Source organism: Eleutherodactylus coqui, chromosome 2, assembly GCF_035609145.1.
Source record: "Eleutherodactylus coqui strain aEleCoq1 chromosome 2, aEleCoq1.hap1, whole genome shotgun sequence".
Classification (NCBI taxonomy): domain Eukaryota; kingdom Metazoa; phylum Chordata; class Amphibia; order Anura; family Eleutherodactylidae; genus Eleutherodactylus; species Eleutherodactylus coqui.
Genome location: NC_089838.1, coordinates 324,612,387 through 324,637,203, shown reverse-complemented (window position 1 = coordinate 324,637,203; position 24,817 = coordinate 324,612,387). Strand labels below are relative to the sequence as shown.

The following is a 24,817-nucleotide window of genomic DNA, read 5'->3' as shown; positions in this document are numbered from 1 at the left end:
TGTCTTAACTTTTTCTTCAACACACGGTCATGAGATAGGCCTCTTGCTTAAGGTATCGTTTTACAGACAGAGACAGGTGTGGTGTGAGGTTCATGAGAAGAAGTAAGGCTTTGGGAAGTAAGGAGAAGCCCTTTTTTAACAATTGACACTACGATATGAAAAAAACTTAAATCAATAAGATAAACCGCTTGATTTCTATCAATGCTTTTTCCCAACACTCTTAAAATCTTAGTTTTCATTGTCCGAACCTTATCTTTATAGAGATAATAGTCTCCATTGAAAATGTGTATGTGTCAAAGCTTTCGAATGTCCTTTTAATTTAGAGCGAATGCAATTATTTCTCTGACTTCTCTTTAAGGTGTATAAAAGATTCCGCTGTGAACAGGATTTGAACCTGTGCGGGGAAACCCCATTGGATTTCAAGTCCAACGCCTTAACCACTCGGCCATCACAGCTGCATTTCCACCTGTTTGTTGGATTTTTTGGGGAAACAGCAGGTTTGGGGGTTTGACATGAAAAAAGTTCAAATCAGTAGGTTAAACTGCTTGATTTCTATCAAAGCTTTTTTTTCCCCACATTCTTAAAACTTTAGTTTTCATTGGCTAGACCTTACCTTTATGGAGATTATAGTCTCCATTGTGAATGTGTGTGTGGTAGAGGTTTGGAATCTCTTTTAAATTTAGAGCAATTATTTCTCTGAAAGGACTTCTCTTCTCTCAGAGCGTATAAAACATTCCGCTGTGAACAGGATTTGAACCTATGCGGGGAGATCCCATTGGATTTCGAGTCCAGTGCCTTAACCTATCGGCCATCACAGCCCATTTTATCTCCACTCATCGGGTGCCTTTTGGATAGTATCGTTGGACAGATTGAAATAAAGCACTGCCCTAAGTGTGTCTAGCCCTTTTTTGCCACACAAAGTCATGAGAAAGTCCTCTTGCGTATGAGTGTTGACTTACAGACAGAGACAGGTGTGATGTAAGGTTCATGAGAAGAAAGACGGTTTTGGAAAACTAATGAGGTGTGTTTTGGAGAATACAGTTGAGCGACGTCTCTGAACTCAGGAGTAGCCCTAACTGTGTCTTAACTTTCTCTTCAACACACGGTCATGAGATAGGCCTCTTGCTTAAGGTATTGTTTTACAGACAGAGACAGGTGTGGTGTGAGGTTCATGAGAAGAAGTAAGGCTTTGGGAAGTAAGGAGAAGCACTTTTTTAATAATTGACACTACGATATGAAAAAAACTTAAATCAATAAGATAAACCGCTTGATTTCTATCAATGCTTTTTCCCAACGCTCTTAAAATCTTAGTTTTCATTGTCCGAACCTTATCTTTATAGAGATAATAGTCTCCATTGAAAATGTGTATGTGTCAAAGCTTTCGAATGTCCTTTTAATTTAGAGCGAATGCAATTATTTCTCTGACTTCTCTTTAAGGTGTATAAAAGATTCCGCTGTGAACAGGATTTGAACCTGTGCGGGGAAACCCCATTGGATTTCAAGTCCAACGCCTTAACCACTCGGCCATCACAGCTGCATTTCCACCTGTTTGTTGGATTTTTTGGGGAAACAGCAGGTTTGGGGGTTTGACATGAAAAAAGTTCAAATCAGTAGGTTAAACTGCTTGATTTCTTTCAAAGCTTTTTTTTCCCCACATTCTTAAAACTTTAGTTTTCATTGGCTAGACCTTACCTTTATGGAGATTATAGTCTCCATTGTGAATGTGTGTGTGGTAGAGGTTTGGAATCTCTTTTAAATTTAGAGCAATTATTTCTCTGAAAGGACTTCTCTTCTCTCAGAGCGTATAAAACATTCTGCTGTGAACAGGATTTGAACCTATGCGGGGAGACCCCATTGGATTTCGAGTCCAACGCCTTAACCTCTCGGCCATCACAGCCCATTTTATCTCCACTCATCGGGTGCCTTTTGGATAGTATCGTTGGACAGATTGAAATAAAGCACTGCCCTAAGTATGTCTAGCCCTTTTTTGCCACACAAAGTCATGAGAAAGTCCTCTTGCGTATGAGTGTTGACTTACAGACAGAGACAGGTGTGATGTAAGGTTCATGAGAAGGAAGACGGTTTTGGACAACTAATGAGGTGTGTTTTGGAGAATACAGTTGAGCGACGTCTCTGAACTCAGGAGTAGCCCTAACTGTGTCTTAACTTTTTCTTCAACACACGGTCATGAGATAGGCCTCTTGCTTAAGGTATCGTTTTACAGACAGAGACAGGTGTGGTGTGAGGTTCATGAGAAGAAGTAAGGCTTTGGGAAGTAAGGAGAAGCCCTTTTTTAACAATTGACACTACGATATGAAAAAAACTTAAATCAATAAGATAAACCGCTTGATTTCTATCAATGCTTTTTCCCAACGCTCTTAAAATCTTAGTTTTCATTGTCCGAACCTTATCTTTATAGAGATAATAGTCTCCATTGAAAATGTGTATGTGTCAAAGCTTTCGAATGTCCTTTTAATTTAGAGCGAATGCAATTATTTCTCTGACTTCTCTTTAAGGTGTATAAAAGATTCCGCTGTGAACAGGATTTGAACCTGTGCGGGGAAACCCCATTGGATTTCAAGTCCAACGCCTTAACCACTCGGCCATCACAGCTGCATTTCCACCTGTTTGCTGGATTTTTTGGGGAAACAGCAGGTTTGGGGGTTTGACATGAAAAAAGTTCAAATCAGTAGGTTAAACTGCTTGATTTCTTTCAAAGCTTTTTTTTCCCCACATTCTTAAAACTTTAGTTTTCATTGGCTAGACCTTACCTTTATGGAGATTATAGTCTCCATTGTGAATGTGTGTGTGGTAGAGGTTTGGAATCTCTTTTAAATTTAGAGCAATTATTTCTCTGAAAGGACTTCTCTTCTCTCAGAGCGTATAAAACATTCCGCTGTGAACAGGATTTGAACCTATGCGGGGAGATCCCATTGGATTTCGAGTCCAGCGCCTTAACCTATCGGCCATCACAGCCCATTTTATCTCCACTCATCGGGTGCCTTTTGGATAGTATCGTTGGACAGATTGAAATAAAAGCACTGCCCTAAGTGTGTCTAGCCCTTTTTTGCCACACAAAGTCATGAGAAAGTCCTCTTGCGTATGAGTGTTGACTTACAGACAGAGACAGGTGTGATGTAAGGTTCATGAGAAGAAAGACGGTTTTGGAAAACTAATGAGGTGTGTTTTGGAGAATACAGTTGAGCGACGTCTCTGAACTCAGGAGTAGCCCTAACTGTGTCTTAACTTTCTCTTCAACACACGGTCATGAGATAGGCCTCTTGCTTAAGGTATCGTTTTACAGACAGAGACAGGTGTGGTGTGAGGTTCATGAGAAGAAGTAAGGCTTTGGGAAGTAAGGAGAAGCCCTTTTTTAACAATTGACACTACGATATGAAAAAAACTTAAATCAATAAGATAAACCGCTTGATTTCTATCAATGCTTTTTCCCAACGCTCTTAAAATCTTAGTTTTCATTGTCCGAACCTTATCTTTATAGAGATAATAGTCTCCATTGAAAATGTGTATGTGTCAAAGCTATCGAATGTCCTTTTAATTTAGAGTGAATGCAATTATTTCTCTGACTTCTCTTTAAGGCGTATAAAAGATTCCACTGTGAACAGGATTTGAACCTGTGCGGGGAAACCCCATTGGATTTCAAGTCCAACGCCTTAACCACTCGGCCATCACAGCTGCATTTCCACCTGTTTGTTGGATTTTTTGGGGAAACAGCAGGTTTGGGGGTTTGACATGAAAAAAGTTCAAATCAGTAGGTTAAACTGCTTGATTTCTTTCAAAGCTTTTTTTTCCCCACATTCTTAAAACTTTAGTTTTCATTGGCTAGACCTTACCTTTATGGAGATTATAGTCTCCATTGTGAATGTGTGTGTGGTAGAGGTTTGGAATCTCTTTTAAATTTAGAGCAATTATTTCTCTGAAAGGACTTCTCTTCTCTCAGAGCGTATAAAACATTCCGCTGTGAACAGGATTTGAACCTATGCGAGGAGACCCCATTGGATTTCGAGTCCAACGCCTTAACCTCTCGGCCATCACAGCCCATTTTATCTCCACTCATCGGGTGCCTTTTGGATAGTATCGTTGGACAGATTGAAATAAAGCACTGCCCTAAGTGTGTCTAGCCCTTTTTTGCCACACAAAGTCATGAGAAAGTCCTCTTGCGTATGAGTGTTGACTTACAGACAGAGACAGGTGTGATGTAAGGTTCATGAGAAGGAAGACGGTTTTGGAAAACTAATGAGGTGTGTTTTGGAGAATACAGTTGAGCGACGTCTCTGAACTCAGGAGTAGCCCTAACTGTGTCTTAACTTTTTCTTCAACACACGGTCATGAGATAGGCCTCTTGCTTAAGGTATCGTTTTACAGACAGAGACAGGTGTGGTGTGAGGTTCATGAGAAGAAGTAAGGCTTTGGGAAGTAAGGAGAAGCACTTTTTTAACAATTGACACTACGATATGAAAAAAACTTAAATCAATAAGATAAACCGCTTGATTTCTATCAATGCTTTTTCCCAACGCTCTTAAAATCTTAGTTTTCATTGTCCGAACCTTATCTTTATAGAGATAATAGTCTCCATTGAAAATGTGTATGTGTCAAAGCTTTCGAATGTCCTTTTAATTTAGAGCGAATGCAATTATTTCTCTGACTTCTCTTTAAGGTGTATAAAAGATTCCGCTGTGAACAGGTTTTGGACCTATGCGGGGAAACCCCATTGGATTTCAAGTCCAACGCCTTAACCACTCGGCCATCACAGCTGCATTTCCACCTGTTTGTTGGATTTTTTGGGGAAACAGCAGGTTTGGGGGGTTTGACATGAAAAATGTTCAAATCAGTAGGTTAAACTGCTTGATTTCTTTCAAAGCTTTTTTCCCCACATTCTTAAAACTTTAGTTTTCATTGGCTAGACCTTACCTTTATGGAGATTATAGTCTCCATTGTGAATGTGTATGTGGTAGAGGTTTGGAATCTCTTTTAAATTTAGAGCAATTATTTCTCTGAAAGGACTTCTCTCAGAGCGTATAAAACATTCCGCTGTGAACAGGATTTGAACCTGTGCGGGGAAACCCCATTGGATTTCAAGTCCAACGCCTTAACCACTCGGCCATCACAGCTGCATTTCCACCTGTTTGTTGGATTTTTTGGGGAAACAGCAGGTTTGGGGGTTTGACATGAAAAAAGTTCAAATCAGTAGGTTAAACTGCTTGATTTCTTTCAAAGCTTTTTTTTCCCCACATTCTTAAAACTTTAGTTTTCATTGGCTAGACCTTACCTTTATGGAGATTATAGTCTCCATTGTGAATGTGTGTGTGGTAGAGGTTTGGAATCTCTTTTAAATTTAGAGCAATTATTTCTCTGAAAGGACTTCTCTTCTCTCAGAGCGTATAAAACATTCCGCTGTGAACAGGATTTGAACCTATGCGGGGAGATCCCATTGGATTTCGAGTCCAACGCCTTAACCTCTTGGCCATCACAGCCCATTTTATCTCCACTCATCGGGTGCCTTTTGGATAGTATCGTTGGACAGATTGAAATAAAGCACTGCCCTAAGTGTGTCTAGCCCTTTTTTGCCACACAAAGTCATGAGAAAGTCCTCTTGCGTATGACTGTTGACTTACAGACAGAGACAGGTGTGATGTAAGGTTCATGAGAAGGAAGACGGTTTTGGAAAACTAATGAGGTGTGTTTTGGAGAATACAGTTGAGCGACGTCTCTGAACTCAGGAGTAGCCCTAACTGTGTCTTAACTTTTTCTTCAACACACGGTCATGAGATAGGCCTCTTGCTTAAGGTATTGTTTTACAGACAGAGACAGGTGTGGTGTGAGGTTCATGAGAAGAAGTAAGGCTTTGGGAAGTAAGGAGAAGCACTTTTTTAATAATTGACACTACGATATGAAAAAAACTTAAATCAATAAGATAAACCGCTTGATTTCTATCAATGCTTTTTCCCAACGCTCTTAAAATCTTAGTTTTCATTGTCCGAACCTTATCTTTATAGAGATAATAGTCTCCATTGAAAATGTGTATGTGTCAAAGCTTTCGAATGTCCTTTTAATTTAGAGCGAATGCAATTATTTCTCTGACTTCTCTTTAAGGTGTATAAAAGATTCCGCTGTGAACAGGATTTGAACCTGTGCGGGGAAACCCCATTGGATTTCAAGTCCAACGCCTTAACCACTCGGCCATCACAGCTGCATTTCCACCTGTTTGTTGGATTTTTTGGGGAAACAGCAGGTTTGGGGGTTTGACATGAAAAAAGTTCAAATCAGTAGGTTAAACTGCTTGATTTCTTTCAAAGCTTTTTTTTCCCCACATTCTTAAAACTTTAGTTTTCATTGGCTAGACCTTACCTTTATGGAGATTATAGTCTCCATTGTGAATGTGTGTGTGGTAGAGGTTTGGAATCTCTTTTAAATTTAGAGCAATTATTTCTCTGAAAGGACTTCTCTTCTCTCAGAGCGTATAAAACATTCTGCTGTGAACAGGATTTGAACCTATGCGGGGAGACCCCATTGGATTTCGAGTCCAACGCCTTAACCTCTCGGCCATCACAGCCCATTTTATCTCCACTCATCGGGTGCCTTTTGGATAGTATCGTTGGACAGATTGAAATAAAGCACTGCCCTAAGTATGTCTAGCCCTTTTTTGCCACACAAAGTCATGAGAAAGTCCTCTTGCGTATGAGTGTTGACTTACAGACAGAGACAGGTGTGATGTAAGGTTCATGAGAAGGAAGACGGTTTTGGACAACTAATGAGGTGTGTTTTGGAGAATACAGTTGAGCGACGTCTCTGAACTCAGGAGTAGCCCTAACTGTGTCTTAACTTTTTCTTCAACACACGGTCATGAGATAGGCCTCTTGCTTAAGGTATCGTTTTACAGACAGAGACAGGTGTGGTGTGAGGTTCATGAGAAGAAGTAAGGCTTTGGGAAGTAAGGAGAAGCCCTTTTTTAACAATTGACACTACGATATGAAAAAAACTTAAATCAATAAGATAAACCGCTTGATTTCTATCAATGCTTTTTCCCAACGCTCTTAAAATCTTAGTTTTCATTGTCCGAACCTTATCTTTATAGAGATAATAGTCTCCATTGAAAATGTGTATGTGTCAAAGCTTTCGAATGTCCTTTTAATTTAGAGCGAATGCAATTATTTCTCTGACTTCTCTTTAAGGTGTATAAAAGATTCCGCTGTGAACAGGATTTGAACCTGTGCGGGGAAACCCCATTGGATTTCAAGTCCAACGCCTTAACCACTCGGCCATCACAGCTGCATTTCCACCTGTTTGCTGGATTTTTTGGGGAAACAGCAGGTTTGGGGGTTTGACATGAAAAAAGTTCAAATCAGTAGGTTAAACTGCTTGATTTCTTTCAAAGCTTTTTTTTCCCCACATTCTTAAAACTTTAGTTTTCATTGGCTAGACCTTACCTTTATGGAGATTATAGTCTCCATTGTGAATGTGTGTGTGGTAGAGGTTTGGAATCTCTTTTAAATTTAGAGCAATTATTTCTCTGAAAGGACTTCTCTTCTCTCAGAGCGTATAAAACATTCCGCTGTGAACAGGATTTGAACCTATGCGGGGAGATCCCATTGGATTTCGAGTCCAGCGCCTTAACCTATCGGCCATCACAGCCCATTTTATCTCCACTCATCGGGTGCCTTTTGGATAGTATCGTTGGACAGATTGAAATAAAAGCACTGCCCTAAGTGTGTCTAGCCCTTTTTTGCCACACAAAGTCATGAGAAAGTCCTCTTGCGTATGAGTGTTGACTTACAGACAGAGACAGGTGTGATGTAAGGTTCATGAGAAGAAAGACGGTTTTGGAAAACTAATGAGGTGTGTTTTGGAGAATACAGTTGAGCGACGTCTCTGAACTCAGGAGTAGCCCTAACTGTGTCTTAACTTTCTCTTCAACACACGGTCATGAGATAGGCCTCTTGCTTAAGGTATCGTTTTACAGACAGAGACAGGTGTGGTGTGAGGTTCATGAGAAGAAGTAAGGCTTTGGGAAGTAAGGAGAAGCCCTTTTTTAACAATTGACACTACGATATGAAAAAAACTTAAATCAATAAGATAAACCGCTTGATTTCTATCAATGCTTTTTCCCAACGCTCTTAAAATCTTAGTTTTCATTGTCCGAACCTTATCTTTATAGAGATAATAGTCTCCATTGAAAATGTGTATGTGTCAAAGCTATCGAATGTCCTTTTAATTTAGAGTGAATGCAATTATTTCTCTGACTTCTCTTTAAGGCGTATAAAAGATTCCACTGTGAACAGGATTTGAACCTGTGCGGGGAAACCCCATTGGATTTCAAGTCCAACGCCTTAACCACTCGGCCATCACAGCTGCATTTCCACCTGTTTGTTGGATTTTTTGGGGAAACAGCAGGTTTGGGGGTTTGACATGAAAAAAGTTCAAATCAGTAGGTTAAACTGCTTGATTTCTTTCAAAGCTTTTTTTTCCCCACATTCTTAAAACTTTAGTTTTCATTGGCTAGACCTTACCTTTATGGAGATTATAGTCTCCATTGTGAATGTGTGTGTGGTAGAGGTTTGGAATCTCTTTTAAATTTAGAGCAATTATTTCTCTGAAAGGACTTCTCTTCTCTCAGAGCGTATAAAACATTCCGCTGTGAACAGGATTTGAACCTATGCGAGGAGACCCCATTGGATTTCGAGTCCAACGCCTTAACCTCTCGGCCATCACAGCCCATTTTATCTCCACTCATCGGGTGCCTTTTGGATAGTATCGTTGGACAGATTGAAATAAAGCACTGCCCTAAGTGTGTCTAGCCCTTTTTTGCCACACAAAGTCATGAGAAAGTCCTCTTGCGTATGAGTGTTGACTTACAGACAGAGACAGGTGTGATGTAAGGTTCATGAGAAGGAAGACGGTTTTGGAAAACTAATGAGGTGTGTTTTGGAGAATACAGTTGAGCGACGTCTCTGAACTCAGGAGTAGCCCTAACTGTGTCTTAACTTTTTCTTCAACACACGGTCATGAGATAGGCCTCTTGCTTAAGGTATCGTTTTACAGACAGAGACAGGTGTGGTGTGAGGTTCATGAGAAGAAGTAAGGCTTTGGGAAGTAAGGAGAAGCACTTTTTTAACAATTGACACTACGATATGAAAAAAACTTAAATCAATAAGATAAACCGCTTGATTTCTATCAATGCTTTTTCCCAACGCTCTTAAAATCTTAGTTTTCATTGTCCGAACCTTATCTTTATAGAGATAATAGTCTCCATTGAAAATGTGTATGTGTCAAAGCTTTCGAATGTCCTTTTAATTTAGAGCGAATGCAATTATTTCTCTGACTTCTCTTTAAGGTGTATAAAAGATTCCGCTGTGAACAGGTTTTGGACCTATGCGGGGAAACCCCATTGGATTTCAAGTCCAACGCCTTAACCACTCGGCCATCACAGCTGCATTTCCACCTGTTTGTTGGATTTTTTGGGGAAACAGCAGGTTTGGGGGGTTTGACATGAAAAATGTTCAAATCAGTAGGTTAAACTGCTTGATTTCTTTCAAAGCTTTTTTCCCCACATTCTTAAAACTTTAGTTTTCATTGGCTAGACCTTACCTTTATGGAGATTATAGTCTCCATTGTGAATGTGTATGTGGTAGAGGTTTGGAATCTCTTTTAAATTTAGAGCAATTATTTCTCTGAAAGGACTTCTCTCAGAGCGTATAAAACATTCCGCTGTGAACAGGATTTGAACCTGTGCGGGGAAACCCCATTGGATTTCAAGTCCAACGCCTTAACCACTCGGCCATCACAGCTGCATTTCCACCTGTTTGTTGGATTTTTTGGGGAAACAGCAGGTTTGGGGGTTTGACATGAAAAAAGTTCAAATCAGTAGGTTAAACTGCTTGATTTCTTTCAAAGCTTTTTTTTCCCCACATTCTTAAAACTTTAGTTTTCATTGGCTAGACCTTACCTTTATGGAGATTATAGTCTCCATTGTGAATGTGTGTGTGGTAGAGGTTTGGAATCTCTTTTAAATTTAGAGCAATTATTTCTCTGAAAGGACTTCTCTTCTCTCAGAGCGTATAAAACATTCCGCTGTGAACAGGATTTGAACCTATGCGGGGAGATCCCATTGGATTTCGAGTCCAACGCCTTAACCTCTCGGCCATCACAGCCCATTTTATCTCCACTCATCGGGTGCCTTTTGGATAGTATCGTTGGACAGATTGAAATAAAGCACTGCCCTAAGTGTGTCTAGCCCTTTTTTGCCACACAAAGTCATGAGAAAGTCCTCTTGCGTGTGAGTGTTGACTTACAGACAGAGACAGGTGTGATGTAAGGTTCATGAGAAGGAAGACGGTTTTGGAAAACTAATGAGGTGTGTTTTGGAGAATACAGTTGAGCGACGTCTCTGAACTCAGGAGTAGCCCTAACTGTGTCTTAACTTTTTCTTCAACACACGGTCATGAGATAGGCCTCTTGCTTAAGGTATTGTTTTACAGACAGAGACAGGTGTGGTGTGAGGTTCATGAGAAGAAGTAAGGCTTTGGGAAGTAAGGAGAAGCACTTTTTTAATAATTGACACTACGATATGAAAAAAACTTAAATCAATAAGATAAACCGCTTGATTTCTATCAATGCTTTTTCCCAACGCTCTTAAAATCTTAGTTTTCATTGTCCGAACCTTATCTTTATAGAGATAATAGTCTCCATTGAAAATGTGTATGTGTCAAAGCTTTCGAATGTCCTTTTAATTTAGAGCGAATGCAATTATTTCTCTGACTTCTCTTTAAGGTGTATAAAAGATTCCGCTGTGAACAGGATTTGAACCTGTGCGGGGAAACCCCATTGGATTTCAAGTCCAACGCCTTAACCACTCGGCCATCACAGCTGCATTTCCACCTGTTTGTTGGATTTTTTGGGGAAACAGCAGGTTTGGGGGTTTGACATGAAAAAAGTTCAAATCAGTAGGTTAAACTGCTTGATTTCTTTCAAAGCTTTTTTTTCCCCACATTCTTAAAACTTTAGTTTTCATTGGCTAGACCTTACCTTTATGGAGATTATAGTCTCCATTGTGAATGTGTGTGTGGTAGAGGTTTGGAATCTCTTTTAAATTTAGAGCAATTATTTCTCTGAAAGGACTTCTCTTCTCTCAGAGCGTATAAAACATTCTGCTGTGAACAGGATTTGAACCTATGCGGGGAGACCCCATTGGATTTCGAGTCCAACGCCTTAACCTCTCGGCCATCACAGCCCATTTTATCTCCACTCATCGGGTGCCTTTTGGATAGTATCGTTGGACAGATTGAAATAAAGCACTGCCCTAAGTATGTCTAGCCCTTTTTTGCCACACAAAGTCATGAGAAAGTCCTCTTGCGTATGAGTGTTGACTTACAGACAGAGACAGGTGTGATGTAAGGTTCATGAGAAGGAAGACGGTTTTGGACAACTAATGAGGTGTGTTTTGGAGAATACAGTTGAGCGACGTCTCTGAACTCAGGAGTAGCCCTAACTGTGTCTTAACTTTTTCTTCAACACACGGTCATGAGATAGGCCTCTTGCTTAAGGTATCGTTTTACAGACAGAGACAGGTGTGGTGTGAGGTTCATGAGAAGAAGTAAGGCTTTGGGAAGTAAGGAGAAGCCCTTTTTTAACAATTGACACTACGATATGAAAAAAACTTAAATCAATAAGATAAACCGCTTGATTTCTATCAATGCTTTTTCCCAACGCTCTTAAAATCTTAGTTTTCATTGTCCGAACCTTATCTTTATAGAGATAATAGTCTCCATTGAAAATGTGTATGTGTCAAAGCTTTCGAATGTCCTTTTAATTTAGAGCGAATGCAATTATTTCTCTGACTTCTCTTTAAGGTGTATAAAAGATTCCGCTGTGAACAGGATTTGAACCTGTGCGGGGAAACCCCATTGGATTTCAAGTCCAACGCCTTAACCACTCGGCCATCACAGCTGCATTTCCACCTGTTTGTTGGATTTTTTGGGGAAACAGCAGGTTTGGGGGTTTGACATGAAAAAAGTTCAAATCAGTAGGTTAAACTGCTTGATTTCTTTCAAAGCTTTTTTTTCCCCACATTCTTAAAACTTTAGTTTTCATTGGCTAGACCTTACCTTTATGGAGATTATAGTCTCCATTGTGAATGTGTGTGTGGTAGAGGTTTGGAATCTCTTTTAAATTTAGAGCAATTATTTCTCTGAAAGGACTTCTCTTCTCTCAGAGCGTATAAAACATTCCGCTGTGAACAGGATTTGAACCTATGCGGGGAGATCCCATTGGATTTCGAGTCCAGCGCCTTAACCTATCGGCCATCACAGCCCATTTTATCTCCACTCATCGGGTGCCTTTTGGATAGTATCGTTGGACAGATTGAAATAAAGCACTGCCCTAAGTGTGTCTAGCCCTTTTTTGCCACACAAAGTCATGAGAAAGTCCTCTTGCGTATGAGTGTTGACTTACAGACAGAGACAGGTGTGATGTAAGGTTCATGAGAAGAAAGACGGTTTTGGAAAACTAATGAGGTGTGTTTTGGAGAATACAGTTGAGCGACGTCTCTGAACTCAGGAGTAGCCCTAACTGTGTCTTAACTTTCTCTTCAACACACGGTCATGAGATAGGCCTCTTGCTTAAGGTATCGTTTTACAGACAGAGACAGGTGTGGTGTGAGGTTCATGAGAAGAAGTAAGGCTTTGGGAAGTAAGGAGAAGCCCTTTTTTAACAATTGACACTACGATATGAAAAAAACTTAAATCAATAAGATAAACCGCTTGATTTCTATCAATGCTTTTTCCCAACGCTCTTAAAATCTTAGTTTTCATTGTCCGAACCTTATCTTTATAGAGATAATAGTCTCCATTGAAAATGTGTATGTGTCAAAGCTTTCGAATGTCCTTTTAATTTAGAGCGAATGCAATTATTTCTCTGACTTCTCTTTAAGGTGTATAAAAGATTCCGCTGTGAACAGGTTTTGGACCTATGCGGGGAAACCCCATTGGATTTCAAGTCCAACGCCTTAACCACTCGGCCATCACAGCTGCATTTCCACCTGTTTGTTGGATTTTTTGGGGAAACAGCAGGTTTGGGGGGTTTGACATGAAAAATGTTCAAATCAGTAGGTTAAACTGCTTGATTTCTTTCAAAGCTTTTTTTCCCCACATTCTTAAAACTTTAGTTTTCATTGGCTAGACCTTACCTTTATGGAGATTATAGTCTCCATTGTGAATGTGTATGTGGTAGAGGTTTGGAATCTCTTTTAAATTTAGAGCAATTATTTCTCTGAAAGGACTTCTCTCAGAGCGTATAAAACATTCCGCTGTGAACAGGATTTGAACCTGTGCGGGGAAACCCCATTGGATTTCAAGTCCAACGCCTTAACCACTCGGCCATCACAGCTGCATTTCCACCTGTTTGTTGGATTTTTTGGGGAAACAGCAGGTTTGGGGGTTTGACATGAAAAAAGTTCAAATCAGTAGGTTAAACTGCTTGATTTCTTTCAAAGCTTTTTTTTCCCCACATTCTTAAAACTTTAGTTTTCATTGGCTAGACCTTACCTTTATGGAGATTATAGTCTCCATTGTGAATGTGTGTGTGGTAGAGGTTTGGAATCTCTTTTAAATTTAGAGCAATTATTTCTCTGAAAGGACTTCTCTTCTCTCAGAGCGTATAAAACATTCCGCTGTGAACAGGATTTGAACCTATGCGGGGAGATCCCATTGGATTTCGAGTCCAACGCCTTAACCTCTTGGCCATCACAGCCCATTTTATCTCCACTCATCGGGTGCCTTTTGGATAGTATCGTTGGACAGATTGAAATAAAGCACTGCCCTAAGTGTGTCTAGCCCTTTTTTGCCACACAAAGTCATGAGAAAGTCCTCTTGCGTATGACTGTTGACTTACAGACAGAGACAGGTGTGATGTAAGGTTCATGAGAAGGAAGACGGTTTTGGAAAACTAATGAGGTGTGTTTTGGAGAATACAGTTGAGCGACGTCTCTGAACTCAGGAGTAGCCCTAACTGTGTCTTAACTTTTTCTTCAACACACGGTCATGAGATAGGCCTCTTGCTTAAGGTATTGTTTTACAGACAGAGACAGGTGTGGTGTGAGGTTCATGAGAAGAAGTAAGGCTTTGGGAAGTAAGGAGAAGCACTTTTTTAATAATTGACACTACGATATGAAAAAAACTTAAATCAATAAGATAAACCGCTTGATTTCTATCAATGCTTTTTCCCAACGCTCTTAAAATCTTAGTTTTCATTGTCCGAACCTTATCTTTATAGAGATAATAGTCTCCATTGAAAATGTGTATGTGTCAAAGCTTTCGAATGTCCTTTTAATTTAGAGCGAATGCAATTATTTCTCTGACTTCTCTTTAAGGTGTATAAAAGATTCCGCTGTGAACAGGATTTGAACCTGTGCGGGGAAACCCCATTGGATTTCAAGTCCAACGCCTTAACCACTCGGCCATCACAGCTGCATTTCCACCTGTTTGTTGGATTTTTTGGGGAAACAGCAGGTTTGGGGGTTTGACATGAAAAAAGTTCAAATCAGTAGGTTAAACTGCTTGATTTCTTTCAAAGCTTTTTTTTCCCCACATTCTTAAAACTTTAGTTTTCATTGGCTAGACCTTACCTTTATGGAGATTATAGTCTCCATTGTGAATGTGTGTGTGGTAGAGGTTTGGAATCTCTTTTAAATTTAGAGCAATTATTTCTCTGAAAGGACTTCTCTTCTCTCAGAGCGTATAAAACATTCTGCTGTGAACAGGATTTGAACCTATGCGGGGAGACCCCATTGGATTTCGAGTCCAACGCCTTAACCTCTCGGCCATCACAGCCCATTTTATCTCCACTCATCGGGTGCCTTTTGGATAGTATCGTTGGACAGATTGAAATAAAGCACTGCCCTAAGTATGTCTAGCCCTTTTTTGCCACACAAAGTCATGAGAAAGTCCTCTTGCGTATGAGTGTTGACTTACAGACAGAGACAGGTGTGATGTAAGGTTCATGAGAAGGAAGACGGTTTTGGACAACTAATGAGGTGTGTTTTGGAGAATACAGTTGAGCGACGTCTCTGAACTCAGGAGTAGCCCTAACTGTGTCTTAACTTTTTCTTCAACACACGGTCATGAGATAGGCCTCTTGCTTAAGGTATCGTTTTACAGACAGAGACAGGTGTGGTGTGAGGTTCATGAGAAGAAGTAAGGCTTTGGGAAGTAAGGAGAAGCCCTTTTTTAACAATTGACACTACGATATGAAAAAAACTTAAATCAATAAGATAAACCGCTTGATTTCTATCAATGCTTTTTCCCAACGCTCTTAAAATCTTAGTTTTCATTGTCCGAACCTTATCTTTATAGAGATAATAGTCTCCATTGAAAATGTGTATGTGTCAAAGCTTTCGAATGTCCTTTTAATTTAGAGCGAATGCAATTATTTCTCTGACTTCTCTTTAAGGTGTATAAAAGATTCCGCTGTGAACAGGATTTGAACCTGTGCGGGGAAACCCCATTGGATTTCAAGTCCAACGCCTTAACCACTCGGCCATCACAGCTGCATTTCCACCTGTTTGCTGGATTTTTTGGGGAAACAGCAGGTTTGGGGGTTTGACATGAAAAAAGTTCAAATCAGTAGGTTAAACTGCTTGATTTCTTTCAAAGCTTTTTTTTCCCCACATTCTTAAAACTTTAGTTTTCATTGGCTAGACCTTACCTTTATGGAGATTATAGTCTCCATTGTGAATGTGTGTGTGGTAGAGGTTTGGAATCTCTTTTAAATTTAGAGCAATTATTTCTCTGAAAGGACTTCTCTTCTCTCAGAGCGTATAAAACATTCCGCTGTGAACAGGATTTGAACCTATGCGGGGAGATCCCATTGGATTTCGAGTCCAGCGCCTTAACCTATCGGCCATCACAGCCCATTTTATCTCCACTCATCGGGTGCCTTTTGGATAGTATCGTTGGACAGATTGAAATAAAAGCACTGCCCTAAGTGTGTCTAGCCCTTTTTTGCCACACAAAGTCATGAGAAAGTCCTCTTGCGTATGAGTGTTGACTTACAGACAGAGACAGGTGTGATGTAAGGTTCATGAGAAGAAAGACGGTTTTGGAAAACTAATGAGGTGTGTTTTGGAGAATACAGTTGAGCGACGTCTCTGAACTCAGGAGTAGCCCTAACTGTGTCTTAACTTTCTCTTCAACACACGGTCATGAGATAGGCCTCTTGCTTAAGGTATCGTTTTACAGACAGAGACAGGTGTGGTGTGAGGTTCATGAGAAGAAGTAAGGCTTTGGGAAGTAAGGAGAAGCCCTTTTTTAACAATTGACACTACGATATGAAAAAAACTTAAATCAATAAGATAAACCGCTTGATTTCTATCAATGCTTTTTCCCAACGCTCTTAAAATCTTAGTTTTCATTGTCCGAACCTTATCTTTATAGAGATAATAGTCTCCATTGAAAATGTGTATGTGTCAAAGCTTTCGAATGTCCTTTTAATTTAGAGCGAATGCAATTATTTCTCTGACTTCTCTTTAAGGTGTATAAAAGATTCCGCTGTGAACAGGATTTGAACCTGTGCGGGGAAACCCCATTGGATTTCAAGTCCAACGCCTTAACCACTCGGCCATCACAGCTGCATTTCCACCTGTTTGCTGGATTTTTTGGGGAAACAGCAGGTTTGGGGGTTTGACATGAAAAAAGTTCAAATCAGTAGGTTAAACTGCTTGATTTCTTTCAAAGCTTTTTTTTCCCCACATTCTTAAAACTTTAGTTTTCATTGGCTAGACCTTACCTTTATGGAGATTATAGTCTCCATTGTGAATGTGTGTGTGGTAGAGGTTTGGAATCTCTTTTAAATTTAGAGCAATTATTTCTCTGAAAGGACTTCTCTTCTCTCAGAGCGTATAAAACATTCCGCTGTGAACAGGATTTGAACCTATGCGGGGAGATCCCATTGGATTTCGAGTCCAGCGCCTTAACCTATCGGCCATCACAGCCCATTTTATCTCCACTCATCGGGTGCCTTTTGGATAGTATCGTTGGACAGATTGAAATAAAAGCACTGCCCTAAGTGTGTCTAGCCCTTTTTTGCCACACAAAGTCATGAGAAAGTCCTCTTGCGTATGAGTGTTGACTTACAGACAGAGACAGGTGTGATGTAAGGTTCATGAGAAGAAAGACGGTTTTGGAAAACTAATGAGGTGTGTTTTGGAGAATACAGTTGAGCGACGTCTCTGAACTCAGGAGTAGCCCTAACTGTGTCTTAACTTTCTCTTCAACACACGGTCATGAGATAGGCCTCTTGCTTAAGGTATCGTTTTACAGACAGAGACAGGTGTGGTGTGAGGTTCATGAGAAGAAGTAAGGCTTTGGGAAGTAAGGAGAAGCCCTTTTTTAACAATTGACACTACGATATGAAAAAAACTTAAATCAATAAGATAAACCGCTTGATTTCTATCAATGCTTTTTCCCAACGCTCTTAAAATCTTAGTTTTCATTGTCCGAACCTTATCTTTATAGAGATAATAGTCTCCATTGAAAATGTGTATGTGTCAAAGCTATCGAATGTCCTTTTAATTTAGAGTGAATGCAATTATTTCTCTGACTTCTCTTTAAGGCGTATAAAAGATTCCACTGTGAACAGGATTTGAACCTGTGCGGGGAAACCCCATTGGATTTCAAGTCCAACGCCTTAACCACTCGGCCATCACAGCTGCATTTCCACCTGTTTGTTGGATTTTTTGGGGAAACAGCAGGTTTGGGGGTTTGACATGAAAAAAGTTCAAATCAGTAGGTTAAACTGCTTGATTTCTTTCAAAGCTTTTTTTTCCCCACATTCTTAAAACTTTAGTTTTCATTGGCTAGACCTTACCTTTATGGAGATTATAGTCTCCATTGTGAATGTGTGTGTGGTAGAGGTTTGGAATCTCTTTTAAATTTAGAGCAATTATTTCTCTGAAAGGACTTCTCTTCTCTCAGAGCGTATAAAACATTCCGCTGTGAACAGGATTTGAACCTATGCGAGGAGACCCCATTGGATTTCGAGTCCAACGCCTTAACCTCTCGGCCATCACAGCCCATTTTATCTCCACTCATCGGGTGCCTTTTGGATAGTATCGTTGGACAGATTGAAATAAAGCACTGCCCTAAGTGTGTCTAGCCCTTTTTTGCCACACAAAGTCATGAGAAAGTCCTCTTGCGTATGAGTGTTGACTTACAGACAGAGACAGGTGTGATGTAAGGTTCATGAGAAGGAAGACGGTTTTGGAAAACTAATGAGGTGTGTTTTGGAGAATACAGTTGAGCGACGTCTCTGAACTCAGGAGTAGCCCTAACTGTGTCTTAACTTTTTCTTCAACACACGGTCATGAGATAGGCCTCTTGCTTAAGGTATCGTTTTACAGACAGAGACAGGTGTGGTGTGAGGTTCATGAGAAGAAGTAAGGCTTTGGGAAGTAAGGAGAAGCACTTTTTTAACAATTGACACTACGATATGAAAAAAACTTAAATCAATAAGATAAACCGCTTGATTTCTATCAATGCTTTTTCCCAACGCTCTTAAAATCTTAGTTTTCATTGTCCGAACCTTATCTTTATAGAGATAATAGTCTCCATTGAAAATGTGTATGTGTCAAAGCTTTCGAATGTCCTTTTAATTTAGAGCGAATGCAATTATTTCTCTGACTTCTCTTTAAGGTGTATAAAAGATTCCGCTGTGAACAGGTTTTGGACCTATGCGGGGAAACCCCATTGGATTTCAAGTCCAACGCCTTAACCACTCGGCCATCACAGCTGCATTTCCACCTGTTTGTTGGATTTTTTGGGGAAACAGCAGGTTTGGGGGGTTTGACATGAAAAATGTTCAAATCAGTAGGTTAAACTGCTTGATTTCTTTCAAAGCTTTTTTCCCCACATTCTTAAAACTTTAGTTTTCATTGGCTAGACCTTACCTTTATGGAGATTATAGTCTCCATTGTGAATGTGTATGTGGTAGAGGTTTGGAATCTCTTTTAAATTTAGAGCAATTATTTCTCTGAAAGGACTTCTCTCAGAGCGTATAAAACATTCCGCTGTGAACAGGATTTGAACCTGTGCGGGGAAACCCCATTGGATTTCAAGTCCAACGCCTTAACCACTCGGCCATCACAGCTGCATTTCCACCTGTTTGTTGGATTTTTTGGGGAAACAGCAGGTTTGGGGGTTTGACATGAAAAAAGTTCAAATCAGTAGGTTAAACTGCTTGATTTCTTTCAAAGCTTTTTTTTCCCCACATTCTTAAAACTTTAGTTTTCATTGGCTAGACCTTACCTTTATGGAGATTATAGTCTCCATTGTGAATGTGTGTGTGGTAGAGGTTTGGAATCTCTTTTAAATTTAGAGCAATTATTTCTCTGAAAGGACTTCTCTTCTCTCAGAGCGTATAAAACATTCCGCTGTGAACAGGATTTGAACCTATGCGGGGAGACCCCATTGGATTTCGAGTCCAACGCCTTAACCTCTCGGCCATCACAGCCCATTTTATCTCCACTCATCGGGTGCCTTTTGGATAGTATCGTTGGACAGATTGAAATAAAGCACTGCCCTAAGTATGTCTAGCCCTTTTTTGCCACACAAAGTCATGAGAAAGTCCTCTTGCGTATGAGTGTTGACTTACAGACAGAGACAGGTGTGATGTAAGGTTCATGAGAAGGAAGACGGTTTTGGACAACTAATGAGGTGTGTTTTGGAGAATACAGTTGAGCGACGTCTCTGAACTCAGGAGTAGCCCTAACTGTGTCTTAACTTTTTCTTCAACACACGGTCATGAGATAGGCCTCTTGCTTAAGGTATCGTTTTACAGACAGAGACAGGTGTGGTGTGAGGTTCATGAGAAGAAGTAAGGCTTTGGGAAGTAAGGAGAAGCCCTTTTTTAACAATTGACACTACGATATGAAAAAAACTTAAATCAATAAGATAAACCGCTTGATTTCTATCAATGCTTTTTCCCAACGCTCTTAAAATCTTAGTTTTCATTGTCCGAACCTTATCTTTATAGAGATAATAGTCTCCATTGAAAATGTGTATGTGTCAAAGCTTTCGAATGTCCTTTTAATTTAGAGCGAATGCAATTATTTCTCTGACTTCTCTTTAAGGTGTATAAAAGATTCCGCTGTGAACAGGATTTGAACCTGTGCGGGGAAACCCCATTGGATTTCAAGTCCAACGCCTTAACCACTCGGCCATCACAGCTGCATTTCCACCTGTTTGTTGGATTTTTTGGGGAAACAGCAGGTTTGGGGGTTTGACATGAAAAAAGTTCAAATCAGTAGGTTAAACTGCTTGATTTCTTTCAAAGCTTTTTTTTCCCCACATTCTTAAAACTTTAGTTTTCATTGGCTAGACCTTACCTTTATGGAGATTATAGTCTCCATTGTGAATGTGTGTGTGGTAGAGGTTTGGAATCTCTTTTAAATTTAGAGCAATTATTTCTCTGAAAGGACTTCTCTTCTCTCAGAGCGTATAAAACATTCCGCTGTGAACAGGATTTGAACCTATGCGGGGAGATCCCATTGGATTTCGAGTCCAGCGCCTTAACCTATCGGCCATCACAGCCCATTTTATCTCCACTCATCGGGTGCCTTTTGGATAGTATCGTTGGACAGATTGAAATAAAGCACTGCCCTAAGTGTGTCTAGCCCTTTTTTGCCACACAAAGTCATGAGAAAGTCCTCTTGCGTATGAGTGTTGACTTACAGACAGAGACAGGTGTGATGTAAGGTTCATGAGAAGAAAGACGGTTTTGGAAAACTAATGAGGTGTGTTTTGGAGAATACAGTTGAGCGACGTCTCTGAACTCAGGAGTAGCCCTAACTGTGTCTTAACTTTCTCTTCAACACACGGTCATGAGATAGGCCTCTTGCTTAAGGTATCGTTTTACAGACAGAGACAGGTGTGGTGTGAGGTTCATGAGAAGAAGTAAGGCTTTGGGAAGTAAGGAGAAGCCCTTTTTTAACAATTGACACTACGATATGAAAAAAACTTAAATCAATAAGATAAACCGCTTGATTTCTATCAATGCTTTTTCCCAACGCTCTTAAAATCTTAGTTTTCATTGTCCGAACCTTATCTTTATAGAGATAATAGTCTCCATTGAAAATGTGTATGTGTCAAAGCTTTCGAATGTCCTTTTAATTTAGAGCGAATGCAATTATTTCTCTGACTTCTCTTTAAGGTGTATAAAAGATTCCGCTGTGAACAGGTTTTGGACCTATGCGGGGAAACCCCATTGGATTTCAAGTCCAACGCCTTAACCACTCGGCCATCACAGCTGCATTTCCACCTGTTTGTTGGATTTTTTGGGGAAACAGCAGGTTTGGGGGGTTTGACATGAAAAATGTTCAAATCAGTAGGTTAAACTGCTTGATTTCTTTCAAAGCTTTTTTTCCCCACATTCTTAAAACTTTAGTTTTCATTGGCTAGACCTTACCTTTATGGAGATTATAGTCTCCATTGTGAATGTGTATGTGGTAGAGGTTTGGAATCTCTTTTAAATTTAGAGCAATTATTTCTCTGAAAGGACTTCTCTCAGAGCGTATAAAACATTCCGCTGTGAACAGGATTTGAACCTGTGCGGGGAAACCCCATTGGATTTCAAGTCCAACGCCTTAACCACTCGGCCATCACAGCTGCATTTCCACCTGTTTGTTGGATTTTTTGGGGAAACAGCAGGTTTGGGGGTTTGACATGAAAAAAGTTCAAATCAGTAGGTTAAACTGCTTGATTTCTTTCAAAGCTTTTTTTTCCCCACATTCTTAAAACTTTAGTTTTCATTGGCTAGACCTTACCTTTATGGAGATTATAGTCTCCATTGTGAATGTGTGTGTGGTAGAGGTTTGGAATCTCTTTTAAATTTAGAGCAATTATTTCTCTGAAAGGACTTCTCTTCTCTCAGAGCGTATAAAACATTCCGCTGTGAACAGGATTTGAACCTATGCGGGGAGATCCCATTGGATTTCGAGTCCAACGCCTTAACCTCTCGGCCATCACAGCCCATTTTATCTCCACTCATCGGGTGCCTTTTGGATAGTATCGTTGGACAGATTGAAATAAAGCACTGCCCTAAGTGTGTCTAGCCCTTTTTTGCCACACAAAGTCATGAGAAAGTCCTCTTGCGTGTGAGTGTTGACTTACAGACAGAGACAGGTGTGATGTAAGGTTCATGAGAAGGAAGACGGTTTTGGAAAACTAATGAGGTGTGTTTTGGAGAATACAGTTGAGCGACGTCTCTGAACTCAGGAGTAGCCCTAACTGTGTCTTAACTTTTTCTTCAACACACGGTCATGAGATAGGCCTCTTGCTTAAGGTATTGTTTTACAGACAGAGACAGGTGTGGTGTGAGGTTCATGAGAAGAAGTAAGGCTTTGGGAAGTAAGGAGAAGCACTTTTTTAATAATTGACACTACGATATGAAAAAAACTTAAATCAATAAGATAAACCGCTTGATTTCTATCAATGCTTTTTCCCAACGCTCTTAAAATCTTAGTTTTCATTGTCCGAACCTTATCTTTATAGAGATAATAGTCTCCATTGAAAATGTGTATGTGTCAAAGCTTTCGAATGTCCTTTTAATTTAGAGCGAATGCAATTATTTCTCTGACTTCTCTTTAAGGTGTATAAAAGATTCCGCTGTGAACAGGATTTGAACCTGTGCGGGGAAACCCCATTGGATTTCAAGTCCAACGCCTTAACCACTCGGCCATCACAGCTGCATTTCCACCTGTTTGTTGGATTTTTTGGGGAAACAGCAGGTTTGGGGGTTTGACATGAAAAAAGTTCAAATCAGTAGGTTAAACTGCTTGATTTCTTTCAAAGCTTTTTTTTCCCCACATTCTTAAAACTTTAGTTTTCATTGGCTAGACCTTACCTTTATGGAGATTATAGTCTCCATTGTGAATGTGTGTGTGGTAGAGGTTTGGAATCTCTTTTAAATTTAGAGCAATTATTTCTCTGAAAGGACTTCTCTTCTCTCAGAGCGTATAAAACATTCTGCTGTGAACAGGATTTGAACCTATGCGGGGAGACCCCATTGGATTTCGAGTCCAACGCCTTAACCTCTCGGCCATCACAGCCCATTTTATCTCCACTCATCGGGTGCCTTTTGGATAGTATCGTTGGACAGATTGAAATAAAGCACTGCCCTAAGTATGTCTAGCCCTTTTTTGCCACACAAAGTCATGAGAAAGTCCTCTTGCGTATGAGTGTTGACTTACAGACAGAGACAGGTGTGATGTAAGGTTCATGAGAAGGAAGACGGTTTTGGACAACTAATGAGGTGTGTTTTGGAGAATACAGTTGAGCGACGTCTCTGAACTCAGGAGTAGCCCTAACTGTGTCTTAACTTTTTCTTCAACACACGGTCATGAGATAGGCCTCTTGCTTAAGGTATCGTTTTACAGACAGAGACAGGTGTGGTGTGAGGTTCATGAGAAGAAGTAAGGCTTTGGGAAGTAAGGAGAAGCCCTTTTTTAACAATTGACACTACGATATGAAAAAAACTTAAATCAATAAGATAAACCGCTTGATTTCTATCAATGCTTTTTCCCAACGCTCTTAAAATCTTAGTTTTCATTGTCCGAACCTTATCTTTATAGAGATAATAGTCTCCATTGAAAATGTGTATGTGTCAAAGCTTTCGAATGTCCTTTTAATTTAGAGCGAATGCAATTATTTCTCTGACTTCTCTTTAAGGTGTATAAAAGATTCCGCTGTGAACAGGATTTGAACCTGTGCGGGGAAACCCCATTGGATTTCAAGTCCAACGCCTTAACCACTCGGCCATCACAGCTGCATTTCCACCTGTTTGTTGGATTTTTTGGGGAAACAGCAGGTTTGGGGGTTTGACATGAAAAAAGTTCAAATCAGTAGGTTAAACTGCTTGATTTCTTTCAAAGCTTTTTTTTCCCCACATTCTTAAAACTTTAGTTTTCATTGGCTAGACCTTACCTTTATGGAGATTATAGTCTCCATTGTGAATGTGTGTGTGGTAGAGGTTTGGAATCTCTTTTAAATTTAGAGCAATTATTTCTCTGAAAGGACTTCTCTTCTCTCAGAGCGTATAAAACATTCCGCTGTGAACAGGATTTGAACCTATGCGGGGAGATCCCATTGGATTTCGAGTCCAGCGCCTTAACCTATCGGCCATCACAGCCCATTTTATCTCCACTCATCGGGTGCCTTTTGGATAGTATCGTTGGACAGATTGAAATAAAGCACTGCCCTAAGTGTGTCTAGCCCTTTTTTGCCACACAAAGTCATGAGAAAGTCCTCTTGCGTATGAGTGTTGACTTACAGACAGAGACAGGTGTGATGTAAGGTTCATGAGAAGAAAGACGGTTTTGGAAAACTAATGAGGTGTGTTTTGGAGAATACAGTTGAGCGACGTCTCTGAACTCAGGAGTAGCCCTAACTGTGTCTTAACTTTCTCTTCAACACACGGTCATGAGATAGGCCTCTTGCTTAAGGTATCGTTTTACAGACAGAGACAGGTGTGGTGTGAGGTTCATGAGAAGAAGTAAGGCTTTGGGAAGTAAGGAGAAGCCCTTTTTTAACAATTGACACTACGATATGAAAAAAACTTAAATCAATAAGATAAACCGCTTGATTTCTATCAATGCTTTTTCCCAACGCTCTTAAAATCTTAGTTTTCATTGTCCGAACCTTATCTTTATAGAGATAATAGTCTCCATTGAAAATGTGTATATGTCAAAGCTTTCGAATGTCCTTTTAATTTAGAGTGAATGCAATTATTTCTCTGACTTCTCTTTAAGGCGTATAAA

The 24,817-nt window shown here is 39.9% G+C and overlaps 47 non-coding genes across 47 annotated transcripts; all 47 read right to left on the bottom strand.

The window, feature by feature from the left end:
• Positions 1-373: 373 nt before the first annotated feature.
• On the bottom strand, positions 374-455 carry TRNAS-UGA (transfer RNA serine (anticodon UGA)). Its single transcript has one exon. It is a non-coding gene; the product is annotated as a tRNA-Ser (tRNA).
• Positions 456-736: 281 nt separating this feature from the next.
• On the bottom strand, positions 737-818 carry TRNAS-CGA (transfer RNA serine (anticodon CGA)). The gene has a single exon. It is a non-coding gene; the product is annotated as a tRNA-Ser (tRNA).
• Positions 819-1,452: 634 nt separating this feature from the next.
• Positions 1,453-1,534, bottom strand: TRNAS-UGA (transfer RNA serine (anticodon UGA)). The gene has a single exon. It is a non-coding gene; the product is annotated as a tRNA-Ser (tRNA).
• Positions 1,535-1,815: 281 nt separating this feature from the next.
• Positions 1,816-1,897, bottom strand: TRNAS-CGA (transfer RNA serine (anticodon CGA)). The gene has a single exon. It is a non-coding gene; the product is annotated as a tRNA-Ser (tRNA).
• Positions 1,898-2,531: 634 nt separating this feature from the next.
• On the bottom strand, positions 2,532-2,613 carry TRNAS-UGA (transfer RNA serine (anticodon UGA)). The gene has a single exon. It is a non-coding gene; the product is annotated as a tRNA-Ser (tRNA).
• Positions 2,614-2,894: 281 nt separating this feature from the next.
• On the bottom strand, positions 2,895-2,976 carry TRNAS-CGA (transfer RNA serine (anticodon CGA)). The gene has a single exon. It is a non-coding gene; the product is annotated as a tRNA-Ser (tRNA).
• A 635-nt stretch (positions 2,977-3,611) lies between these two features.
• TRNAS-UGA (transfer RNA serine (anticodon UGA)) lies at positions 3,612-3,693 on the bottom strand. The gene has a single exon. It is a non-coding gene; the product is annotated as a tRNA-Ser (tRNA).
• Positions 3,694-3,974: 281 nt separating this feature from the next.
• Positions 3,975-4,056, bottom strand: TRNAS-CGA (transfer RNA serine (anticodon CGA)). Its single transcript has one exon. It is a non-coding gene; the product is annotated as a tRNA-Ser (tRNA).
• Positions 4,057-4,690: 634 nt separating this feature from the next.
• On the bottom strand, positions 4,691-4,772 carry TRNAS-UGA (transfer RNA serine (anticodon UGA)). The gene has a single exon. It is a non-coding gene; the product is annotated as a tRNA-Ser (tRNA).
• Positions 4,773-5,047: 275 nt separating this feature from the next.
• Positions 5,048-5,129, bottom strand: TRNAS-UGA (transfer RNA serine (anticodon UGA)). The gene has a single exon. It is a non-coding gene; the product is annotated as a tRNA-Ser (tRNA).
• Positions 5,130-5,410: 281 nt separating this feature from the next.
• On the bottom strand, positions 5,411-5,492 carry TRNAS-CGA (transfer RNA serine (anticodon CGA)). Its single transcript has one exon. It is a non-coding gene; the product is annotated as a tRNA-Ser (tRNA).
• A 634-nt stretch (positions 5,493-6,126) lies between these two features.
• Positions 6,127-6,208, bottom strand: TRNAS-UGA (transfer RNA serine (anticodon UGA)). The gene has a single exon. It is a non-coding gene; the product is annotated as a tRNA-Ser (tRNA).
• Positions 6,209-6,489: 281 nt separating this feature from the next.
• On the bottom strand, positions 6,490-6,571 carry TRNAS-CGA (transfer RNA serine (anticodon CGA)). The gene has a single exon. It is a non-coding gene; the product is annotated as a tRNA-Ser (tRNA).
• A 634-nt stretch (positions 6,572-7,205) lies between these two features.
• TRNAS-UGA (transfer RNA serine (anticodon UGA)) lies at positions 7,206-7,287 on the bottom strand. Its single transcript has one exon. It is a non-coding gene; the product is annotated as a tRNA-Ser (tRNA).
• A 281-nt stretch (positions 7,288-7,568) lies between these two features.
• TRNAS-CGA (transfer RNA serine (anticodon CGA)) lies at positions 7,569-7,650 on the bottom strand. The gene has a single exon. It is a non-coding gene; the product is annotated as a tRNA-Ser (tRNA).
• A 635-nt stretch (positions 7,651-8,285) lies between these two features.
• TRNAS-UGA (transfer RNA serine (anticodon UGA)) lies at positions 8,286-8,367 on the bottom strand. The gene has a single exon. It is a non-coding gene; the product is annotated as a tRNA-Ser (tRNA).
• Positions 8,368-8,648: 281 nt separating this feature from the next.
• Positions 8,649-8,730, bottom strand: TRNAS-CGA (transfer RNA serine (anticodon CGA)). The gene has a single exon. It is a non-coding gene; the product is annotated as a tRNA-Ser (tRNA).
• Positions 8,731-9,364: 634 nt separating this feature from the next.
• Positions 9,365-9,446, bottom strand: TRNAS-UGA (transfer RNA serine (anticodon UGA)). The gene has a single exon. It is a non-coding gene; the product is annotated as a tRNA-Ser (tRNA).
• A 275-nt stretch (positions 9,447-9,721) lies between these two features.
• TRNAS-UGA (transfer RNA serine (anticodon UGA)) lies at positions 9,722-9,803 on the bottom strand. The gene has a single exon. It is a non-coding gene; the product is annotated as a tRNA-Ser (tRNA).
• A 281-nt stretch (positions 9,804-10,084) lies between these two features.
• TRNAS-CGA (transfer RNA serine (anticodon CGA)) lies at positions 10,085-10,166 on the bottom strand. The gene has a single exon. It is a non-coding gene; the product is annotated as a tRNA-Ser (tRNA).
• Positions 10,167-10,800: 634 nt separating this feature from the next.
• On the bottom strand, positions 10,801-10,882 carry TRNAS-UGA (transfer RNA serine (anticodon UGA)). The gene has a single exon. It is a non-coding gene; the product is annotated as a tRNA-Ser (tRNA).
• Positions 10,883-11,163: 281 nt separating this feature from the next.
• TRNAS-CGA (transfer RNA serine (anticodon CGA)) lies at positions 11,164-11,245 on the bottom strand. The gene has a single exon. It is a non-coding gene; the product is annotated as a tRNA-Ser (tRNA).
• Positions 11,246-11,879: 634 nt separating this feature from the next.
• Positions 11,880-11,961, bottom strand: TRNAS-UGA (transfer RNA serine (anticodon UGA)). The gene has a single exon. It is a non-coding gene; the product is annotated as a tRNA-Ser (tRNA).
• A 281-nt stretch (positions 11,962-12,242) lies between these two features.
• Positions 12,243-12,324, bottom strand: TRNAS-CGA (transfer RNA serine (anticodon CGA)). The gene has a single exon. It is a non-coding gene; the product is annotated as a tRNA-Ser (tRNA).
• Positions 12,325-12,958: 634 nt separating this feature from the next.
• Positions 12,959-13,040, bottom strand: TRNAS-UGA (transfer RNA serine (anticodon UGA)). The gene has a single exon. It is a non-coding gene; the product is annotated as a tRNA-Ser (tRNA).
• Positions 13,041-13,316: 276 nt separating this feature from the next.
• On the bottom strand, positions 13,317-13,398 carry TRNAS-UGA (transfer RNA serine (anticodon UGA)). The gene has a single exon. It is a non-coding gene; the product is annotated as a tRNA-Ser (tRNA).
• A 281-nt stretch (positions 13,399-13,679) lies between these two features.
• Positions 13,680-13,761, bottom strand: TRNAS-CGA (transfer RNA serine (anticodon CGA)). Its single transcript has one exon. It is a non-coding gene; the product is annotated as a tRNA-Ser (tRNA).
• A 634-nt stretch (positions 13,762-14,395) lies between these two features.
• TRNAS-UGA (transfer RNA serine (anticodon UGA)) lies at positions 14,396-14,477 on the bottom strand. The gene has a single exon. It is a non-coding gene; the product is annotated as a tRNA-Ser (tRNA).
• Positions 14,478-14,758: 281 nt separating this feature from the next.
• On the bottom strand, positions 14,759-14,840 carry TRNAS-CGA (transfer RNA serine (anticodon CGA)). Its single transcript has one exon. It is a non-coding gene; the product is annotated as a tRNA-Ser (tRNA).
• A 634-nt stretch (positions 14,841-15,474) lies between these two features.
• On the bottom strand, positions 15,475-15,556 carry TRNAS-UGA (transfer RNA serine (anticodon UGA)). Its single transcript has one exon. It is a non-coding gene; the product is annotated as a tRNA-Ser (tRNA).
• Positions 15,557-15,837: 281 nt separating this feature from the next.
• TRNAS-CGA (transfer RNA serine (anticodon CGA)) lies at positions 15,838-15,919 on the bottom strand. The gene has a single exon. It is a non-coding gene; the product is annotated as a tRNA-Ser (tRNA).
• Positions 15,920-16,554: 635 nt separating this feature from the next.
• TRNAS-UGA (transfer RNA serine (anticodon UGA)) lies at positions 16,555-16,636 on the bottom strand. The gene has a single exon. It is a non-coding gene; the product is annotated as a tRNA-Ser (tRNA).
• Positions 16,637-16,917: 281 nt separating this feature from the next.
• TRNAS-CGA (transfer RNA serine (anticodon CGA)) lies at positions 16,918-16,999 on the bottom strand. The gene has a single exon. It is a non-coding gene; the product is annotated as a tRNA-Ser (tRNA).
• Positions 17,000-17,634: 635 nt separating this feature from the next.
• TRNAS-UGA (transfer RNA serine (anticodon UGA)) lies at positions 17,635-17,716 on the bottom strand. The gene has a single exon. It is a non-coding gene; the product is annotated as a tRNA-Ser (tRNA).
• A 281-nt stretch (positions 17,717-17,997) lies between these two features.
• Positions 17,998-18,079, bottom strand: TRNAS-CGA (transfer RNA serine (anticodon CGA)). Its single transcript has one exon. It is a non-coding gene; the product is annotated as a tRNA-Ser (tRNA).
• Positions 18,080-18,713: 634 nt separating this feature from the next.
• On the bottom strand, positions 18,714-18,795 carry TRNAS-UGA (transfer RNA serine (anticodon UGA)). Its single transcript has one exon. It is a non-coding gene; the product is annotated as a tRNA-Ser (tRNA).
• A 275-nt stretch (positions 18,796-19,070) lies between these two features.
• On the bottom strand, positions 19,071-19,152 carry TRNAS-UGA (transfer RNA serine (anticodon UGA)). Its single transcript has one exon. It is a non-coding gene; the product is annotated as a tRNA-Ser (tRNA).
• Positions 19,153-19,433: 281 nt separating this feature from the next.
• Positions 19,434-19,515, bottom strand: TRNAS-CGA (transfer RNA serine (anticodon CGA)). The gene has a single exon. It is a non-coding gene; the product is annotated as a tRNA-Ser (tRNA).
• Positions 19,516-20,149: 634 nt separating this feature from the next.
• TRNAS-UGA (transfer RNA serine (anticodon UGA)) lies at positions 20,150-20,231 on the bottom strand. Its single transcript has one exon. It is a non-coding gene; the product is annotated as a tRNA-Ser (tRNA).
• A 281-nt stretch (positions 20,232-20,512) lies between these two features.
• TRNAS-CGA (transfer RNA serine (anticodon CGA)) lies at positions 20,513-20,594 on the bottom strand. The gene has a single exon. It is a non-coding gene; the product is annotated as a tRNA-Ser (tRNA).
• Positions 20,595-21,228: 634 nt separating this feature from the next.
• TRNAS-UGA (transfer RNA serine (anticodon UGA)) lies at positions 21,229-21,310 on the bottom strand. Its single transcript has one exon. It is a non-coding gene; the product is annotated as a tRNA-Ser (tRNA).
• Positions 21,311-21,586: 276 nt separating this feature from the next.
• Positions 21,587-21,668, bottom strand: TRNAS-UGA (transfer RNA serine (anticodon UGA)). Its single transcript has one exon. It is a non-coding gene; the product is annotated as a tRNA-Ser (tRNA).
• Positions 21,669-21,949: 281 nt separating this feature from the next.
• On the bottom strand, positions 21,950-22,031 carry TRNAS-CGA (transfer RNA serine (anticodon CGA)). Its single transcript has one exon. It is a non-coding gene; the product is annotated as a tRNA-Ser (tRNA).
• Positions 22,032-22,665: 634 nt separating this feature from the next.
• On the bottom strand, positions 22,666-22,747 carry TRNAS-UGA (transfer RNA serine (anticodon UGA)). The gene has a single exon. It is a non-coding gene; the product is annotated as a tRNA-Ser (tRNA).
• Positions 22,748-23,028: 281 nt separating this feature from the next.
• Positions 23,029-23,110, bottom strand: TRNAS-CGA (transfer RNA serine (anticodon CGA)). Its single transcript has one exon. It is a non-coding gene; the product is annotated as a tRNA-Ser (tRNA).
• A 634-nt stretch (positions 23,111-23,744) lies between these two features.
• Positions 23,745-23,826, bottom strand: TRNAS-UGA (transfer RNA serine (anticodon UGA)). Its single transcript has one exon. It is a non-coding gene; the product is annotated as a tRNA-Ser (tRNA).
• A 281-nt stretch (positions 23,827-24,107) lies between these two features.
• Positions 24,108-24,189, bottom strand: TRNAS-CGA (transfer RNA serine (anticodon CGA)). Its single transcript has one exon. It is a non-coding gene; the product is annotated as a tRNA-Ser (tRNA).
• Between the last annotated feature and the right edge of the window lie 628 nt (positions 24,190-24,817).